The sequence below is a fragment of the Crinia signifera genome, chromosome 5, assembly GCF_055691185.1.
Source record: "Crinia signifera chromosome 5, ASM5569118v1, whole genome shotgun sequence".
Classification (NCBI taxonomy): domain Eukaryota; kingdom Metazoa; phylum Chordata; class Amphibia; order Anura; family Myobatrachidae; genus Crinia; species Crinia signifera.
In genome coordinates this window covers 71427425-71449517 of record NC_139221.1, presented here as the reverse complement: position 1 = coordinate 71449517, position 22093 = coordinate 71427425, and the positions used below count along the sequence as shown (strand labels likewise).

The window sequence follows — 22093 nt, the reverse complement described above, 5'->3', positions numbered from 1 at the left end:
AAAAAGGAAGCTATATACACGAGTGTTATGCCCCCCATACACGGTCCGTTTTTTCGGTCCGTTCTGTACTTTTAAAGTACACATTGGATCGGATCGCATCCCTAGTGCATGCAGTGTGCATGCACTGCGATCCGTTCCGATGTGTACCTAGTACAAAAAGTATGTGCAGCACATACTTTTTGTACCGTACTATGTGATGCGCGGAAGCGCGCATCGCATAGTACAGAACGGAGCCATACACAACGGACCGTGTATGGGCTCCTTTACTGTCATAAATGCTATTGTATAAATGTATTTAAACAAGTGGGGGCGAAGTAAGTCATAAAGATATGGCACGTAAATGTTAATTAATGTAGGGTTGTCTCAAAAGATTCTGAAAATGTTACAGGTCGCCTATAACACTATTTCAGCGTGTTGCACTTGTTATGATTAGCGCAAATACATGGAAAACATGTATATCTGGATGTCTTGGCTCGCACACTGTTTGCGTGAATTGCATGACTTGAAGTATTTATAGTTTAACTGTAAAGACAAACAGGTGTTTAAATGAGCTGCTACATAAAAATACCTTTTTTACAAAAAGCATAAGATGCTCCACATGAACTTTGGTGGAGGACATAAACTAGTAGAGGAGGGCTGTGCCACACCTTCCCTGTCTGTGCAATCATTTCCCCAGAGTACCAGCATTATTTGTATAGTCTGTTGCTTTGATTAACACAAATCAATGTGCCAAAGTTGTGCTAGTCCCTACAAAACAAATAAAGGAGCAAACGGTCATTCAATCCAGTGGGTTTTGATGACTTGAGTCGAAGGATCCATGTGGCCTCTAAATCATCCCGATTTCCTCTACGGATGGAAGAAGGAACCTGGGTCAAATTGTGGAGGGGGGGGGGCAGTTGGAACTCGCCCCAGCCTGAAGGGAATAGAGACTGTGTGCATGCGTACAGCATTTATTCAGCATTTCAGAAGTGCGAAAAACAGAAGCGTGACCTGAGGATGCATAATCCCATGGGGACTCGCCACCTGTTCATAGGCCACGACACCTTTTCGGGTCCCATTTTCATGATTGGATATGTTGGGAGGTATGCCGTTCACACCCAGCGTATGCACATGCGCACTAGTAAAAAATCCGTCCCACGCGCGAACGCACGGAGGACCGAACGGATCAGAATAAGGGCCACAGTCTGGTAATACAGATAATCAAGATGAGCAGAAAGCTTGTGACTGCAGTCACAATACACAGGACCTGCGCATCGCTGAAGCAACAGACTATACAAATAATGCTGGTACTCTGGGGAAATGATTGCACAGACAGGGAAGGTGTGGCACAGGTAGAATAGTTAATAGGTGCAGCACTGAAGATGTTTGCTTACATATGAATATCAAATGGAGCCAGTCAGCAGCATACTAATTACCAGTTAATATCAAGATAAGATCAAGTGATCAAAGTCCAACATAAGCCAAGTCATAGGTTCAAGAAATCTGCACAACCAGGAACAAGTTCAAAGTCAGGTTTCCATGAATACAGTCAGAAAATTCAGTTATCTTATGACAACCCCAAACAATGCCTACTGATGAACCATGCGCACAGCGTCTATTCTGCAGCCTGACAGCTGGGGACATAGCCAGCAGCTCAGAGAGCCGGTAGCCATGCCCCTACAGTGGTAAAAATGGGGGCGTGGCCCCGTGGTAAGGCTACGCTCCAGGCACAGAAAGTAGGCAGGTATGAGATAGTCAGGATTGAGCTGCACGCACAGCTGACTGTGGGGGGGATGTTCTAACATCCGCACCCCAGCTCCGCCCCCCTTCGCCGCCCATCGCATTCACAATCATCGCATATGCACTAACATATGCGATAATTATGGCAAAGGACAGCTTTTGCATTAAGAGCTGTCCTTTGCGGTGAGAGTCAGCGGGTCCCATGGGGACCTGGCAGCTCTCCCCTCCCTCCCTTACCCGGCGCTGCTGCGCCGGGCTCTCCTCCTCCCTGCACCCGGAAGAGGATTATAGTGCAGGGAGGAGGAGGTCACAGGTCCAGGACAGGGGGTCGGTGCGGGGTGGCGGGGATCGGTGCGGGGCAGCGGTGGGTTGCGTTAGCTTCTATAGGGCCTTGCCAGATTTTTCGCTCTGCGCATATATGCACATATGCTAATATACGCATGTGTAGGGCCACTATGTGGATGCTTTCAGTGACTTGTGGGGGGGGGGGGATAGAAACCAGCTGACGTCACATTCCTTCCTCAAAAACGCTTGGGCACGCATGCCTTTTTCCTGACACAGAAAACAGATGGTTACCACCCACAAACGCCGTTGTAGGATGGCCTTGCATCAAATATTTAATCTCCTGTAGTCCCTTGGCTACATACGTTCAGGGGACACATATTATTTATGGTACATGCCATTATGAAAAAGATATCATCTCCAAGTCTCGAGGATCTGGCTCTCCGTATGCTGCAAACTGGCTAGACGCTTCACACTGTCCTGTTACTAGGGTCCAACCCTGCTCGGTACCCAAGTGTTTTTTGTAGACCCATTTACTCCAAGCCACAACCAGGGGTAAACCAGCAAAAACACACGTCAAAGCAGTTGTGTAATAGAGTAATATACAGCACCTCATTTCCATATAATTGCAAATTCAAATAATAAAAATAATATTTGTTAAAAAATTAATTTATTTGTTTTCGTGTTTCTTAGAATAAAATTAAATAGTAGGAATCTCCCTGCGGGATACGGTCACTAGGTCGTATCAATGTCCATATAAGATTAAATAGTAGGAATAGTAAATAGTAGGAATCTCCCTGCGGGATACAGTCACTAGGTCGTATCAATGTCCATATAAGATTAAACCGATAGATATTAAGTGAAGTGCGCAGTTTACGTACTGTGTTTTTATAAACTTATAACCTTTTACTCTAGCTACGGGCAAACAAAGCATAGCGCAGCGCAGCGAACCTTGTCTGTGTATAAAACACGCTATACCGATACCATTGAAGCGGTATCTTGTCGCAGTACTTAGTACTCAAATGTAAGTACAAATTCAGGCACTGTTTCATTATAAACCTTTCCGCTTATTGCGAATAAAGGCCAAGACTCAGTATAAATTCCGGAACAAGGGGATAAAGTCCCTGTATCATGTATTTATGTCCCTAACGGACAACAGGGGGTTACAGACATATAGAAGCAGATAACAAGATATATAGACTGCTACACAATACAAAATAGGTTCTAAACTAACAAGGAAAAAACAACATATATAAAAGCAATCAGCCACAATACAGTATTCAAATACAGGAATGCAACAGTTACAATAGCGCTGGCGCAAACCCAGTCCGAGCTCCCTATATTCTATCCAGAATATAGTCCAGGAAGAAGAAGAAGAATGAGAGCGCTCTGAAGTTTTGTTTAACCTCTTATAGTGTCCAGTTAGAGGGGGCAGTGAGGGTCTCCATTGGTCAGGAGATCAGGTGTCGCTTCCCTTGGATTGGTGCAGGGGAAAGATGATTGTGCTGGAAGAATTCAATTGCCTCCGCCTCCGTCTGCGGCAATGAAAAGAAATTCTGCGCAGCAGCCATTTCAGTCGAAATAAGCAAATCACCAAGAATCAATCACTAGCTCACAAATGCACATCCACTCCTCTCACAAAATCACCTCGGAGTGATTTCTGTGAGGATGTGACAGGGGGCGGGATTACCAGTGAGCGGGAACGGGAGTGACTGAAATCTCATCGCACGCATCATATGACACTATTTTGCGGCATGCGATGCGATTTCACTACGTTCCCGTACGTTGAAAATGCGGGCGCCATGCTAGGAAACAAGTACCAAGCACCCATATCCACCGGCATAATCTCTATCCTTAGAACCCAAAACCGTTTCAGTGCCAGGTTTTCTAGCTATCCATGTGTAATTGCAGTTCTGCAACACGACAATACAGCCCTTTGCACCAGCAGCATTGTGTTGCTGTTTATATATCTGCCTGCTTTGTCACTTTATAACATCCGCAGTTAATTATGTCAAGCATTTTGTCATATATTTAATAACGTGTAGTATGTTTAGTTTACATTATGTCAGACTGAACTACCCATGAAGCGATCAGTGTGACGTGTATGGTGCCAGAGATTCCCATGCAGCCATGTGAGAGCAGTGTGTAGAATGCATTCTGCACAGCAGGACTGAGGATTTCTCGTATAGCAAGACGTCAGAAAGATGCTTTTCATGGTCGAGTATCCGGAATGCTAAGATCATCCATTGATCCAGCGCTCTCCAGCATTACAAGGCAGAGAGGAGCGTTGCTGCTGCTGCTGCCGCCTCCAGCCTGCAGACGGCAGCGGACTGTGCGTAATGCGCGTTGGTGAATAGCAAGGTGAGGCTACACACATAGCATGACGTACTCTGGCAGCCAGGCTGGGAGACGCAGAGACCGCAGCGGGGAGGGCGATGCAATAGGCAAAGTAAACATAGAGCAGCAGTGGCGGCGCTGCCTAGTTCTTCCGAGCCCTTGCAATTGGATTAGGAGCACTGAAGCCTGACTCTCCTCACCAGCCCGGGCCGGACCTGCAAAGCATGTGCCGGGAGCGATTACCGAGGCATCCCCAGAGCGGTAAGATTGTATTCCATACACGGTGTTGACCTTACGGCAGGATCTGCACATTAGCTCACAGGTGCACACCAGCTGATCATCCCTTCAGCAGGCTGGGGACTGGTGGTAGCCATTCTTCCACTTGCATGCTGCCCCTACCACCTCCCAGTGCATGCTCCTGCATGATGGGGCAGCTGCAGAATGGGGTGATGCTATACAGTATGTATGGGAATGGAAGCTGATACATTATATCTTCCTGGGCAAGTTCCTTTATCACTGCTGTATATAGTAAGCCGCCCCTGCAGTGCTGCTTCAGGGTCACAACACTGGGCTCCTCCATCATCTAGTCCTGATCAGCATATATAAACCATATGCTGGCTAATAATGAGAGGTCAGTGTTACACAGGGGAGTATGTGAGGACAGGGATAAAGGGATCTGGGCTGGAGGTCTGCCCCTAGCACTCCTGCTATAGACACTGCCTGTGTGTGTGCATTGGAAACCTAGTGTTACACTTGTGCATGACATTCTTTATTATCCAGACCGTATATAGACATTGTTTTATACAGCCCATCCTTGCCCAAGTATCTGCACTTATTATGGAGCTGTTATGTGCATGTTTATTACTGCACTGTACTGTATACAGTTTGTGTCTGTATAACTGCAGGTCATTTAAGTTTTTTTGTGTGTGTATTTTGGGTATGATGATTGTATTAAGTTCCTAGAGCTATAGTATAGTTATTGCAGTGCATGGCATACCTCTAGCTGCACAGTGGGCTATACAGGTGACGTCAGTCAAATCATGGTAATGGCTGGTTGGTGGTGTATCCACACCGGCTCTCCTAGTCCTGTCTTCTACAAAGCTGCTAGTAGGAGTTGGATGTGTTCTGCCATAGTATGATGTCATTGCTGTATGAGGTGCCTACCTCCCTTTCTCCTATAACAGGAATAGGTTTGGCTGTCAAATATACCTGGTAAACGTTTCCATATCCACAGGACACATACAATTGAAGACATTGATTTTATTTTTTATTTTGTGCAGAAATGGGGTAACATGATCTTACAGTTGTGAAATGTGGGGGCTACTCTACCCCAATCAGCTGTTACAGATTTACCTGTGACAATACAGTATTTTTTCTTCATTTTTTGATGCTAAATATGCTGAAGTATTACTGTACACAATTATTTTTACTGTACACTTTATTAAATATGTGTATACAATATATATATATATAAACACCCCCCCCCCCCCCCAAGCAGCTTCTTTATCAATATTTATGTATTTCCATTGCATTCACTTGTGTGTGCTGGGGGGGGGGGGGGGGGTGCTGTATTTAAGTTTGATGTCATGTAGATTTTCTCTGCAACATGGACTTGTTCTCTACAGTGAAGGCTCCCATTTTGTTGGCTGAATGAATATGCAGTTTATCAATGTGCTGAGAACCGGTGACCCCTCTGATGCACTGACTCCTTACCCCCACCTCAGCCTATGTAATGTGGTCATCACTGCAATTGGAATGTCAGTGCTTCTTGATATTGCACCTGAACGGATCAGTGCAGGCTGCCCAATAGCAGTTGTGTTAATATTGCTCTTTGGTAGTTCTCTGGTTGTCAAAAGCTAGATCACAGGAAACATACTTTTGTTTACTCTTATATCAAGACACATGGTGGCTTTAACAAAAGCAAATGTACAGTGCCCCTTTGCTTCCAGGTATAATCACGTTAAACAAACTATTATGGCACATTTGCATCTATGGGCCTAATTCAGAGATGTACGGAAACTAATTGGTTGTAGATCTGTATAGGATCTATAGTGTGCAGTGGTCACAGTGGTATCCGGACGGCAGATGGACAGGCTTTAGGTGGACAATACCACGGTCGACGGCGTCTAGTTCCACATCTGAACTTAATCGACCTCGTTTACATCAATAGTGACGCTAGATCGATGGATGTAAATAAAACTTGTGGAGCTCAGGAACAATTTTGGATTGCAGCGGATATGGTCACTCATTTAAAACAAATGCAGAGCCATAGGGTTTTCAGAGCGGTCTCCCCTCGGTCTTTGCAGGGGAGGGGCTGTTTGGAGGGGAGTTGGCTGCTGAGAGATGTAGTTCAGACAGACACACACACACACACACACACACGTGGGGGTGGGTCCACACACACACACGCACACCTATATTCACACTTGCTTACACTCATAACTCCTCAGTGGTCTGGGTCCTGAAGCAGGATGAAGAAGACACCGCTTTGGAAAATTAGTTATTTCTGACTAAACTAATTGCAAACTTCTAATTGCTTAATTAATCAATAGGGAGGGTAGCGCAACAAGAGTTTCAGGGCAAGTCCAGATGATTTTTCCTAAAAATAAATATTTAAGGAAAAATCAGACCTTGTGCGATAAAAACGACGCAGATATTTATGTAGATATCATGATGTGGCAGCGTCTGTATTTTTATTGAATAGGAAAACCCTGCATCATAGTGGTTTTTAAAATGTCCTGTTCTTAACAAAATTCCCCCTATATTATCGTAGAGAACAACGGAATAGATGTATTATATCGGTACTTAACGTTAGAGATGTGCAGGTTCTGATTTACTCTGATTTCAAAGCAGGATCTTATTGGCTATCAACTGTTAACAACTGTCATGTGATTTGGGATAGCCAATAAGATCCTGCTTTGAAATCAGAGTAAATCAGAACCTGCACATCTCTACTTATCGTGCCGCCAAATCACTTCCACTCGATAATGAGGCGAAGCAGTAAGGAACCCAGACCACATGTATGAAAATCTTTACTACTGGAATACACCCCCTCTGGCGATATACCCATGAACACACATCGCTCAGGTTAGCGCTGACATGCTGTTTCTTCATGCCTGGCCGGCTCCACTGGGCATGTGCGCAATCTCGTTACTCACGCTGCATCGGGGCCCGCAGTACTGCTAACTGTTTATACATTACCTTGCATTGTTGGCATGCTTTCTTTTAGATCGCAGTGCTGATATAGACAGGGGCGCCTTGTGCCGCTGTCATTTACCACGCACCAGTCGCGTCATGCATGGAGTAGAAACTATATCCACATACTGTACATAACATTTGCTGATACCACTTAGAGAGACCTTTAATTCAAGTGCGGGCTGCATCAGAAATACTAACAACAGAGTTCAGGTCCTACAGAGCTTAGACAAATGTTATTGTGTACAGGTGTCAAATTTCCATTGGATATGAAGAGGAGTCTGTGGTCATGGATACTGGCATAGCATTTAGTACTGTAAAAGAGAAAGAGGAGCTGGCAGTTTGGTGTATGGCTTTAATCGGATGGACATTTAAAATATGAATTTACTTTATTGTTAATACAGGTCGAGTATCCCTTATCCAAACGTGTAATATAGGGGGGCTGTGTGTAATGTAATATAGTGATGTGTGTACTGGGTGTAATATGGGGGGCTGTGTGTAATATAATATAGTGATGTGTGCACTGGGTGTAATATGGGGGCTGTGTGTAATGTAATATAGTGATGTGTGTAATGGGTGTAATATGGGGGAGTGGTGTGTAATGTAATATAGTGATGTGTGTAATATGGGGGAGTGGTGTGTAATGTAATATAGTGATGTGTGCACTGGGTGTAATATGGGGGCTGTATGTAATGTAATATAGTGATGTGTGTACTGGGGGTAATATGGGGGGCTGTGTGTAATGTAATATAGTGATGTGTGTACTGGGTGTAATATGGGGGTGGTGTGTCATATAGTGATGTGTGTACTGGGTGTAATATGGGGGTTAGTGTGTAATGTAATATAGTGATGTGTGTACTGGGTGTAATATGGGGGACTATGTGTAATGTAGGGGCTGTATGTAATGTAATATAGTGTGCACTAGGTGTAATATGGGGGGGCTGTAGTGTTGTGTGTAATATGAAGGTGGTGGCTGTGTATAATGCACTATGATGCTGTGTGTACTGTGGGCCTGATTCTATTTGCGAATGGGAAAAAAAAACGATTTGCTCCATGAGCAATACCTTAAAATTGCTGGGGAACGATACTGAGCACACATTGAACAATATCGTTAACGATATTGTTCAGTGACGTCACCGGGTACCTGCTCCATACGTGTTATTGCTGATATAGTAAAAATTGAACGCCATGTACAGGCAACTGGGGGGTCTTTAACAACCCACGGGAGTATGCATCGTTCATTGCATACATACTGGGCGATGTTATGAACAATATCGCTCAGAAGGGTCATAATGAGTAATATAGCTTATTATATAGCCCAGTGTGTACGAACTATGTTAAACGCTATGGTGCTGTGTGGGGATGCGGTTACAATGCCGGCAGTCAAAAATACCAGCACCCTGAATCCAGAACAGCGGCCATATTACACACAAACATGTACATAGATTTTCTATTTGTCTCTTATCACAAATGTACACGGTACATTAATATACTGTATAGTGCAACTATATTATTACCCTAGTATACTTTATTTTTATGCTGATTTTAGCACTATAGTTTTCACCTGCCATTGCAGGAAACACCTCTTGTTACTAAATAGGTGGAGCTAGACATGCCCTTTGGGCGGAGCATAACACACCCTCAACGACGTGAAACTAGTTTTCAAAAGTAAGCAAGTATGGTCTGAGATAGTTCACAAACTTTGTGTTTCATGCACAAATAAAATGTATTTTAATGTATGTAATGTGTTTGTACAACATAAATGCACGATTCCTCAAGATACCGCATTAAAATATAAAAATATTCCGTAATACAGAATAATCTATTATCCAAAATGGTTCTGGTCCTAAGCATTTTGGATAAGGGATATTTAACCTGTATCAGGTTTTCCAAAACTACATAAGTTTGTTATTTTTTGTTTAGTGAAACTCACTATAAAGTTATGCAAAGGACCTGGACTGAAAAATCATAAATAATTCAAGTTGTTTTATTCAGGTTAGCTTCAGCATGATGACAGGATTCCAATTAACTGAGTAAAATTCTGAAGTAAAAATGCTCTTTGATACATTAGTTATGTGACTTGCACAGTAGGAATCAATAGACTAACAAGATGCCATTTTATGAGAAATAAAATAATTGTTGTTTCTGCGTATAGAACCTCTTTTACACCTATCTAAAATACATCCTGGGTACTTCTTTACTTTCATGGCGCCGTGCTACTTCCGGCTTCTACGCTCGCCACAAACTATGTAAAATAAAGGAACTTAAAGCCATGCCAACATGGATAGTTCATACCTCCACTATCCATGTTGGCATGGAGTTGATTTTAAATAGCGTGGCGAGCGTAGCGAGCCACCGAGCCCGCAGCGTGGGCGAGCGAAGCGAGCCCCGCAAGGGGACTCAGACGCACGGCGCCATGAAAGTAAAGAAGTACCAATTCCTGTTTAAACATTGTATATTAAGGGATGGAATTTCTACTAGGATTAAAGGGGGCACATAAAACAATGAATGAGTTTTCAGTGTCCATACACTGACAACTGGCATGGTATAATTGTTAGCTCCCAACTCATGCCTGCTAAGGACGGTTTTGAATCCAGGACACAGCCAAGTTGTTTCTATAGATCTTAGAAACTTAGGCTGGGTACACACAGGGGATTATTCTGGTTCCCTCGCAAAGGCACAATCACTCTCTAATGGACAAAACCATATGCACTGCAGGTGGGGCTGATGTAACATATGCAGAGAGAGTTAGATTTGGGTGTTTTATTGTTTCTGTGCAGAGTAAATACTGGCTGCCTTATTTTTACACTGCAATATAGATATCGGGTGTGGTACAGGGGTCCGACAGTCGGGATTCCGACTGGCCAGACCCAGACAGCATGGTGAGAACAACTAAGCCCCTTGCGGGCTCGCCATGCTGTGGGCACAGTGGCTCGCTACGTGAGCCACCTATTATATTCTCCCTCTATGGGGGTCGTGGACCCCCACGAGGGAAAATATCAAGTGGCCGTTGGGAACCCGGCTGTCAGTGTTTTGACAGTCGGGATACCGACGTCGGGTAAATGCCTGTCGGGATCCCGTCCGGCACCCATAGATATCAGTTTGAAGTACAAACCCCACCCAAATCTAACTCTCTCTGCGTGTGCTTAAAAACTCATGCAGTCTGCTCCCAATCACTAACCCTCGAGATTGTATGCTTGGGTACAATCCTTTTTGTGTTTGGTGGCCTTAAACCGACAAATCATTATGAAAATATTAAAAAACAAAAATACTTCAGCCTTACTTTATTTTTCCTTTTTAAGCCAAAGTTCAACAAAAATGATAGAAACGCTCACCATTTTTTTTTCTCAAATTATTTTATATTGTTGATGATGAGTTTTATGTCAGGAGGCAAGAAAATAGTTCTGTAAGTGTGATCTCATGTATGACCAGAATTAAAACAAAAAAAAAAAACAACATAATTTTCTGACACTGACATATAAAATGTATTCTGTGATTTAGCTACCCTACTATGGGTGACAGAGTGCCTAGCATTGCTTCCTCATAGTGCTGGTGTTATGAGGTCAGTTCCTGTGCGGGTCACTAAGTTGTGTGGAGTTTGAATGTCCTCCCAAATGTTTATGTCCAGAGGTTTATTTATTGTTTCACCCTGTATGTTGTAGCTTTATAAATAATTGATGATCATCAAAATCTGATATTTGTTACACAAAGGTGTGCACAGACTGCAGAAGAGCATCATCTGCTTTTGTTGCTTTCCTGTATTATTTATTTATTTATTAACAGTTTCTTATATAGCGCACACAAAAGGGGGGTATTCAATGTTGGTTCACGGCTCGACCGAGAATTAGCAGGTGGGATGCAATGTCCCGCCTGCCGTGGGACGAGAAGGGGGCGTGGCCGGGAATCGTCGAGCTGCGGCTCGAAGCTCATCCATTCCCAGACGTTCGCGGCAGAACGAGCCCGACTGCTTGTGTTGTCGGGCTTGTTCTGCCGAGAGCTCCTGCTCAATGCTGTCAGGGAAGACAGCATTGTATAGGGCCCCGCAGCCATCTCCCCCGCCGGGAATGGCTGCAAGAGGATTGAATACCCCCCATATTCCACAGCGCTTTACAGAGAATATTTGAACATTAACATCAGTCCCTGCCCCAGTGGAGCTTATAATCTATGTTCCCTACCACATGTACGAACACACACATTCATTCATCCTAGGGTTAATTTGTTGGGAGCCAATTAGCCTACCAGTATATTTTTGGATTGTGGGAGGAAACCGGATTACCCGGAGGAAACCCACGTAAGTAAGGGGAGAATATACAAACTCCACACAGTTAGTGCCATGGTGGGAATCGAATTCAGGACCTCAGTGCTGTGAGGCAGTAATGCTAACCATTACACCATCCGTACTGCCTAGTGGCGTAAGTTGGTCCCAGTTGTCCGGAGGCAAGATACATTTTGGTCCCCCCCCCCCCCACACAACCTTATATAAATCTATGTTTGTGTGTGTGTGTGTGTGTATGCTATAGATATTGTGTTTAAAATAAAGAGAGTTGCGCTCGCCACACTTTGGGCTCGGTGGCTTGCTGCACTCGCCACACTTTATGAAATCAACTCCACGCCGACGTGGATAGTGGGGGTATGAAAAGGTCGGGAGGACGCGTGACACGTAACACGTCCCCACATCGGGCTCACTACACTCGCCACGTTTCGGCTGGAGTGGATATTGGGGGTTTGAAATGGAGGCATTTTCCAGTATGTAACAGGGAGCACTGGCAAATGTGTCCATTATTGTGCATGACGCACTTGCGCACCTCACCCCACCTTTGTGCAGGAGACGCACACGCTACCGAACCCCTAACCCTGTCCGTCTCCCTGAAGCGAACACAGCCGCAGGGTTGCCGTACCCTGCCGCAATAATTTTTGAGGCACCGGAGCATCTGAGATGCTCCTGTGTCACACACAGATGGAGCGAATCTAAACCAGCGCCCGCATGATCCCCTCTCCGCCGACGTCTGCCAGCGCAGGGGATCTGGCGGTTACCGGCACTGTGTGAGAGGCGCTCAATAGGCTTGCCGGGGATAGAGCTGCAGCTCCCAGAGTCACTACGCTGACTACGCTAGGCAACCGTTGGGCTACGATGACAGAGTAGCTTAGCCTACACTGAAAATGTAGTGTAGCCTGCCGCCGAAAGTACCTTTTTTTTTTTTTTACACATGGACAGCAGGGGACTGGGAGCCCCTCATTAGATATTCACTTCACACTGGTCCGGCTCATTACATATGCAAGAGCGGGACCATTGCAGCGGCTCCCTACCAGAGTCCCCTGTCGACTCTCTCGCTTTTGCTGCCTGTGTCCCCGGGAGCCCTCCCCCCCCCCCTCCACACACACACATTCTGGCACAGGCAGGGAGGCTTCCATCTCCCTGCCTGCCGCTGTCCCCCGTCTCCCTGTGGTGTTCGCTGTCAGGGGCAGCGAGCCCCTGCGTCGTTGAATAGGGTGACAGGGAGGGCTGGCAGCGAATGCTCCAGCCCTTCCGGAACTCTGCGAATGTGCAGCAACTCCTAAACGGGATTCCCTGCACATAGCGTAATTTATCATTGAATACTACCCATAACATTATTTTTTGATAACTTTTATCATTCTCTTTTATCAATAATTATCCCTGCTTTTCTCTACTTCTCTATTTTTAAGACTGCTACTAGGGTAATAAGCAAAAAGACTGAAATAAAACCAAAAACCAGAAGGAAAATACAATTAGAGAAATAAGAGAATAAAGAATAAGCACAAAATGACTGTAAGGATGTTTCTACTTCGAATCAACCTTGATAGTGAAGCGAAGACCAATTATTTCAGCACCTCTTTCGATGGTTGGCAAGCATCCGATAATTTTACCTGTTTACAAATATGTCGGTCTTGACTGATCTACATTTGGCTTTGGCCCTCCTGCTTACCCATGGGAATGCTCAGTGTTTTTATGGGGAAGCCCTTCAAACACTGGACGTTCCCATTCATCATCCCCCTGACTGCCTCCAACCTGCCCCCCCCCCCACCCACCGATGCAAACGCCTTGGTGACTGTGCAAGTCACAGAAGGTGTCCGCACAGCGGCCCTGCACATGCATGTATTAGCATATACACATGGGCAGAGCCAAAACATCGGTCCCAGAGCGAATACCCCAGGGAGCGATCGTTAATGAATCAGGCCCATAGGGTAGAGAAGGCCCTGCTTGTAGCAGGTTACAGCCTGGTTATGGGTCATAGGGTCGACAAGAGGAAGGTCGACATGCATTAGGTGGACTACTGAAGGTCGACATGAGGTTAGGTTGACAGGGTCATTAGGTCGACACATGCATTATGTCGACATAGGCAATGTTGGCAGTCAAAAGGTTGACATGGGGTTTTTCATTTTTTAATCCCAAATGTTGACACAGTTGACATGGAAACTGAAAGCGTGCACTGCGTCCCCTCCCATGGCTCGCTTCATTTGCCATGCTTTGAGCATGGTGCCTCACTACACTGTTCTATTTTTCCATCACGCCCTAGTAGGTCATGAAATGCTGCCTGTCAGCTCAAAAAAAAGTGAAAAACCCCATGTCGACCTTTTAACTGGCCCATGTCGACGTAATACATGTGTCGATCTAATGACCCTGTTGACCAGTGGCGTAACAAAGGTGCCCAAGACCCTGCCAGGTAGCACAGCACTGCACATAAATTTATTATATTATACTTGAAAATTTGAAATGGGCTTGGCTATAAGTGTGTCTGTGGTTGTGTGTGCGTATATATGTAATATATATAAGAGGTGGTACTAGCGCTGATAAACCTACTAATGGTCTCCAAATGTCCCAAAACACAGTCCTGTGTTCTCAGTTTTAATACGATCCCTCTCTTCCAGGGCGGCAGCTCCTCTCCTTTCTGTTCCTGGAAACCTTCTTAAGAAATCTAGAAAAAAAGGGTGAGATGGGCACCCGCTTGTGTAGTAATTCTTAAATCAATAGTGGCTCCCACCACCATTATAGGACACAACGACACCCCACACTTAGAGCAGTACCGTTTCCAGTGGAATCCCACCACTGTTATTTGGGCTTGTCACAATTAGTATTTCAGATCTCACTTATTCACCAATCATCACCAACTATTGCAGGCTGGATGCTGGAGGAGACCAGAGCGGTTTTAGCAGCACCAGCAGCGCTAACTGGAGTTAGTGACTAACTGTGGTGGTGGGAGTCACTATTGAATTATTAAATTACTACACTAGAAGGCGCCCATCTCATTTTTATATATATATATATATATATATATATATATATATACACACACACACACACACACACACACACACACACACACACACACACACACACACACACACACACACACACACACACACACACACATATATTCCATATGACTGGCACTCACACGTGGTCTACTGGCTTGCTGGGGTGAACATTCAAAACAATGAACCATGTCTAGTCCTTATCATAAAGTATAGGAGAATGGAGTCACCAGTCTGTTTGAGGCAACAAGTTAGTTTTAATCAGGCAGCATGGCAAAGGCTTTGTAGCATAATCAACGTTTCGGTCCTCCTTTGGGACCTTTGTCATGATCTTGCCAAAGGTCCCAAAGGAGGACTGAAACGTTGATTATGCTACAAAGCCTTTGGCATGCTGCCTGAATAAAACTAACTTGTTGCCTTAAACAGACTGGTGAGTGACTTCATTCATATGTGTGTGTGTGTGTGTATATATATATATATATATATATATATATATATATATATATATATAGCGCTTCATGGTGCATTAAAAGGAGTTTAATGAGGTAGACTAAAACATCCACGGTACATATCAATAAAGCCTCGTACCAAGAATGTGGACTGGATACCACACGGTTTAAATATCTCATAAACACAGGCACAGCTGTTCACATGAACCATCAATGGACCCGCCGGGTCCCTTACTGTGCACCGCCACGCTGGGTTGCTGGACGGTGAATGGAGAGCCACAGCCGGAGAACACGTCTGGAGAGCAGGAACGGGAGCGACGTAGGCCACGCCCTGACTCGTTTCGTCACATGACTTCGTCAGCGGGCGTGGCTACTACGTCCACTCCAAGGATCTTTATAGTACTAGCTGTCAATCAAGACCTGCCGCACTCCCTGGGTGCAATCCATGACTGCCACATGATTGAGGAGAGGTAGTGTGTAGGCTGAACAGTAGCTGCAGAAGGCAATGGCATTAGCCTGACCTGGAGCCTCTAAAGGTCCATACACACTGGGCGACACTGCCCAGCGTGTATGGACAACGATGATAGTGGTCATCGCTGGGCATAATCGCGCGGTGTGTGGCTTTCCCCCTGCCCAGCGCCGTCAGCGGGGAGAGGACGGCTTTGCATAGTGCAGCGCTATGCAAAGCCATCCTCAATCTGCTCCATCTGCTGGTATTACCAGCAGATGAATGGCTTTCCAGGCGATGATGCGGTAGTTTGCCGGTGCATACACACTGGGCGGCTCTGAGCTGAAAGCTGCTCAAACTTGCGGTTTTGAGGGACTTTCAGCTCAAAGTCGCCCAGTGTGTATGGGCCTTAAAAGTGATCTTGTTTTACTTTGTCTTTTGCAGAAAAAAAAGAGAATGTTTCCACTGCTAATCGAAGTTACTCCTGGTATTTAATGGCTGCCCCTGTGCACCAATATTGGTTTACTTCCAGCTGGGAAGGCAGAGGGGTTCAGTCAGCATGGCAGCTCAGCTCTATTTACCATACCTCCCAACTTTGAGGAGAGACAAAGAGGGACACTCACGCGCACCGCAGCGCTTTTGTCCTTCTGCTCCACGTAGGTTTCTGTCCACCTGGAGCTGCGTTAACGTTTTGACAGGTTACCACCCCAGTGAAACTCCCCACCTGCCATTGTATCAAAAAGATGGAGTGGCCTATACTCGCAATGCTCCAGCGAGGCCAAGCCCCCATTTTTGCTGCTGTGATTGCATGAATAGACGCTATGTGTATGGGCACATCGTCTATTCACGGGTGACAGGGTGACTCCCTTGGCATATAATTTTCCTTCCTCACTTAGATCTTGTTGGTGACAGGCATGCAGTCTGCGTTTTCTGATAGCCAATTTGCTGGGAGAGATATTCTTAACATTCTGCCTTAGAAATAGGTCATAAGTATGTTGTTCATTGGGGGGTCGGTCATGACAACGCGTGCAAGATATTCAGCAATTACAGAATACTGAGCAGCTTTACTTAAGCATTATCTTCAAGCATTTCCGTATAAATTATTTTTATCAGTCTGTTGTTTTTTTATTAAATGTGAAACTTAAACCTTAATCCACTGTATTAGAGATGCCATGAAATTCCAGAGATTTCTGCAGGATTTATTACAAGTTTCTTAAAATGATTTCTTCCATTGTAAAGCTATTTTGATAAAACTAGTGTAGCAGGAGTTTAACTCCAGTAATTATAAGCCATGTTCTACTTCCATCACCGAAGCTGTAAAAATAGTCCACTAATTATTTCATCTGTAGAAAATTAAAATTTCAAGTGTACCGTACCCTGCTTGTCAGAGCTGTTATATTCCCGGCCTGTAAAATCTAGCGTTATTATAATGTCGTTTCTTGACACTTTACAAATACAAACTAACAAGGCACACATACAGCAATTCTACTATAGCATTGTGTTTGTGATCTGGATTATCTGCAGAGAAAAATGTCTGACACTGATGTCATGCCTTTGATATTGCTACTGTAGGTATAAAAATCTCTAAACTTGATAAAAAGCTTAATGAACACAGATTTTCAGAGATTAATCCTGGAAAATATACATTATATCTTTTTGAGTTCTATAGTCGAAACATTTACATAAAATATTAAAATGTATGTAATCAATAGTATTTGTTTCTGCATGTTAAGTATCTACCAGATGATTGTCAATTATATTAGCGGTACCTCTACCCGCTTCCTGCCTATATCTCTATTACTGCATCTGTATTCCCTGCCCTTTTTTGAGAAAAAGAGACTCCTCCCTTTTGTCAGAGCATTGTAAAAATACAGACTGGACATTTAGGGGGGGAATGCAATCGACACCAAAAAAATCATAGGCCCCCTCACGAAAAAAAATAAAAAATACATTTTTGTGCTGTTCAGTTAGCCCACAAAAAGTTTACAGACCTATGTGTCTCTCTGATGGCTTTGGGAATTTATTTCTGATCCTTGTGAATTAGAGATACCATTTTTCATTGGGGGAATTCAGTTTTTTAACTGGATGGTGCTATTCAGTTCACTATAAATTTTGCTCCCCCCTGCCAAAAAATGTATTGCCCCCCCCCCCCCCCCCCACACTGCCCATACACGTCCAGATCCCTGTGTGCGTTCTGGGCTAAAATAGCATTGCATCGCCGTTGTGCATGCAATGCGATCAAAAGCAGTACAAAAAGTATGTGCAGCACATACTTTTTGTACTGTGCGATGAGATGTCGCAGGAGCGCGCATCTCAAAGCACACATCGCGGCGCTGGGATTGGGATGTGTATGGGCAGCCATAGATTCATTAGCACTTCTTTAAGTCTCTACTTAGTTCTATGCTAAATGAGTGAATTACAAGAAGAAAAAAAAACCCACCAAGCCCAAAACAAGCTACTGGAAAATATTAGAATAATCCCAAAAACAAGCAACCCTAAAAAAAATAAGCAACTCACAAAAATAACAAGCACAAATCCGCTTGTTATAAACTGACTATATGGGTGAAGGAGTGAGCGCAGTGTTCCTACCTTTATTCTATCTGGATTATTCTGGAACTAATGTCTGCGTGCTCACTGCTCAGCTTCCCAATCCTGGCTCCTCTCCAGCGTGGCCTCTGTCCCCAGCGTGTGACGTCTGACGTGATGACGTCACACGCACGCATAGGTGATTGAAGCAGACAGTGTAACCAGCAGTCACTGCTGCTTTTCTGTCACTATGTGACAGACCACGCCCACATGCCCGCCCTCTCATTCGACGGCAGCCGCAGCCCGCCCGCCTAACCTCCCACCCATTGGTCAGCCGCCCACCCATCAAGAAGCAATGTGACAGTCTGACAGTGAGTCTGTCAGACTGTCATGGCTGCGCCCATGCCGCTGCCGACTAGCCTGTGCGGTAGCGGCAGGCGGCGCGACAGGCAGCAGCACATAATGTAATAAGAGCTTGTTGCGCCGGGCAGGAGCAGGCGCCCATGCAGCCCCCGCTCCCCCAAGCAGTGGCGGGGGCTGCCTTACGCAATCTACGCCACTGATTCAGTTGTTGTCGGTGAGCAGAAATGTGTGAAAAGTCTGGCTTTGGACACATTTTCATTGCACCCAATAGTTAATATGGGTTTATAGTAGTTTTACAGTACTTAGCAAAAGTTTTAGGCAGGTGTAGAAAAAATGCTGCAAAAGGTAAAAAAAAACCAGTGCGATCTGCATGCGATTTTGACTATATAGTCAAAATCTAATGTCAAATCTCACCGTGTGTACACAGCATAAGAAAGGTTTCAAAGATAGAAGTTTTTAATAGTTAATTTTAGAAGATAAATCTAAATCAATTGAACATCTGGTGTGACCGTCCATTGCCTTCAAAACAGCAAGGGGAGTTGGATGCGACTTCTCTCTAGTCGCTAGTGTATAGGGGCCATTAGATTTTATGTTTATTTACTTTGCATTTTGTTAATTGATAAATATAAACTATCAACACATCATTTTTAAAGCATTTTTACTTTGCAGATTGTATTCCACACCTGCCTGAAACATTTGCACAGTATTGTAAATGTGGATAAATAATCTTTAGGAGCTGAGAAGCATCTATCATTGGCCGTCCATTCTAGTGGGTCCTCACACCACTCACCAACGTTTGTCCCTTATTCCCTTCCCCGCCTCCAATCTTCCAAGTAAGAAAGTTGGCAACACATTACACAGCCTTGTGTCCTATTTACCATTGTTCTTCAGTAATATTTGGCACGGTTCCATTGTGTACTTTCCATTAACCTGTGATGCTGTCGTTTGGGAAGTGCTTATTTGTTCTCCTGCATATTGATTGTTAAAAAGCAAACTTAAATAAAAAACATACTGGATTTCTAATACAGTCCTATGCCGAGCCCTAACTGCACATGCCTATCCCAAATGTTCTTTTGGACTCATCACAAAAACTAGCTAAGCTACGTTCAAACTACCTGGGGACATAGCATGTACAGCTCCTCATAATATAATATAATTATATCTCCCAGTGCTTTGTGCAGTAAGAAATGTCCGCCGTGCATTACCAGCATTGTAAATACAAGCTTGGAGAAACCATGCATAAGAACCACCTTCTCTCAAGAGCTTACTATCTTGGAGACTGATATAGAAATGTGTAAGTACAGGGAAAATAAAATAATATCCTGAACCAGCAGGTTAAAGAGAAATGATAAGAAATCTAAATAGCTTTGCTCTGATCTTTAAATACAATAGTGAACACTGTACCCCTTCATATCAGCTGTAATTGCTTTTACCATTAGCGTCAAGACTAATTAATTGTTGAAAGATGTTAAGTGTCAGATATATTTGTACAGATTTTTATTCTGTTTTGTAACCCTCTCTTCCTTTTATTTATAATTGATATCCAACAAGCAGCTGAATGTGTTTTAGGGCCCATTTGGAGCTCCTTATAGGCTGCGCAACATTGTGCAGTAGTTATTGATGTAGACCACACTCTTGGCCGTGCTTTGTGAATCCATTTTAATACCAACATTTTCTGCTTTGCTTACAAATCGCAATGCATTAAAATGACTTCTTAGTGCTTTCACTAAAAATTTTGAGTAGTCAATTTGGCTTGCTGTATGTTTTTACGTTCATAATGGGGCAAGTTGACTTCTGCTTGTAAAGGGCTAGTGATGCTCTTTTCCTATGTGCTGCCGCAATGCTCCCTTTCATTATAACGCTTCAGGTATGTGGTGGTATTTGTTTCCTCCTGGGAAATTGGGGCAGATGTTTAATAACGAGACAATTTAATACTTCCTTCTTCGCCTCATTAACAAGGCAAAGCAGGAAGGGACATCGACAAGATGTATTAACATCTTGTCTGCTGAATCGGGGGAGAGCAAATTCCCCCCTCTGGTGATGTCCCCCTCCTGGAGACAGCGTATCGGTCGTACTGGCCGGCTGGACTGGGCATGCGCAGGATCTTGCTACTCACGCGAGATCCCCAGCGCAGCCCAAAGCCAACAGCAGGGACAGTCCTGTCCCTGCTGTTGAGATAGTGCTTTACCACCCTGCTGCTAGTGGATAGCAGCAGCGGGCGGAACGGTCAACGATGCTGACCGTTCATACATTGGGCCTGCTATCATTTAGATAGCGGTGCAGATATGGACAGAGGCGCATAGTGCTCCTGTCATTTACCTCACACCGGCTGCTTCATACATGGGGGAGAAGTGGTATCAGTGCACATAACGTGCGCCGATACCCCTTCTCCCCCATAACGCACCGTCATACATCTGCCCCGTGTTTGAAATTTTGTAAAGCATTAAAGACCTCATCTCCCAAGGATGCCAAAATAACTTGTGCTTTTGTGGCTGCAGCTTCTGGTCTTCCTGCTCACACCTCCTTACAAGGAAAACCAAAAAAATTCTTAAGCGATGTTGCCTCTAGCCACCAATCAAATACTAGCGATCATTTTATAGAATGGACTAAATAATAGCTAGAAGCGAATTGTTTTTGATGGCCAAAACCTCTGATCGTCCTCTTCTAGACTACTGGGAAAAGCATTTAAGAATAAAGTTGTCAGCATTTCACTAAGAAGAATTGATGATTTCTTGTTTACATGTGCACCCTTAAGGTTGTATTAACTACTTTTAATTTAGAGATACCGTAAAAGATGGAATTTTGTTAGCGGTGTACAAACATTTCCATTCAACTGTGTTTTTTTTATTATTATTATTATTATTATTATTGTTTAATATACAGTATATGAAATAAGTTTGTTGTAACTTTTATAATATATCCAAAATGCCATCTACTCCGCAGTGACAGGATCCATGTGCTGTAGTGTGACATTCTCCAGCAGCATCTGCACTAGTCACCGGTGCGATGTAATTGGGATTCCCCATAAGGACACGCCCATGTAAGTCAGGCCACACATCTTTTTTGACTCATTAGAGGGGGGCAGCACGCGAGCCACCTATTCTATTCTCCCTCTATGGGGGTCGTGGACCCCCATAGAGGGAAAATAGCGGGTGGCCTTCGGGAACCCGGCAGTCGGTGTTTTGACAGTTGGGATCCCGACGTCGGGTGAATGCCTGTCCGAACCCCGTCCGGCACACACTGCCGGATATACTAGACCTTTGACGCCACTGATATATTCCTTCACAAAGTACTATCAATGTCAAACACTATACCACCAAAATGGTACAACTGTCAAGGATTTTTGAAAAAACTGTATCAAATTGGATTCCCATACTTACAGTGATGCTGCTGACACTGCTTTTGGAAGATGCTATATATGTGCACCAGATTCCCCAGGATGGTGAAACTTGTACACCAAATGCCCCAAGGTAGGGGCTTACAGTTTTAATGTGTAGAAGGG

The 22093-nt window shown here is 44.3% G+C and overlaps 1 protein-coding gene across 2 annotated transcripts in view; it reads left to right on the top strand.

Moving 5' to 3' along the window:
• Positions 1-4157: 4157 nt before the first annotated feature.
• Positions 4158-22093, top strand: part of DTNA (dystrobrevin alpha) — a 236085-nt gene continuing 218149 nt past the window's right edge. Inside the window, exon 1 of one of the 2 annotated variants that reach the window (XM_083187440.1) lies at positions 4158-4362. The gene's annotated coding sequence lies outside the window, so the exon portion shown is untranslated. The other variant, XM_083187439.1, reaches the window with a different exon arrangement.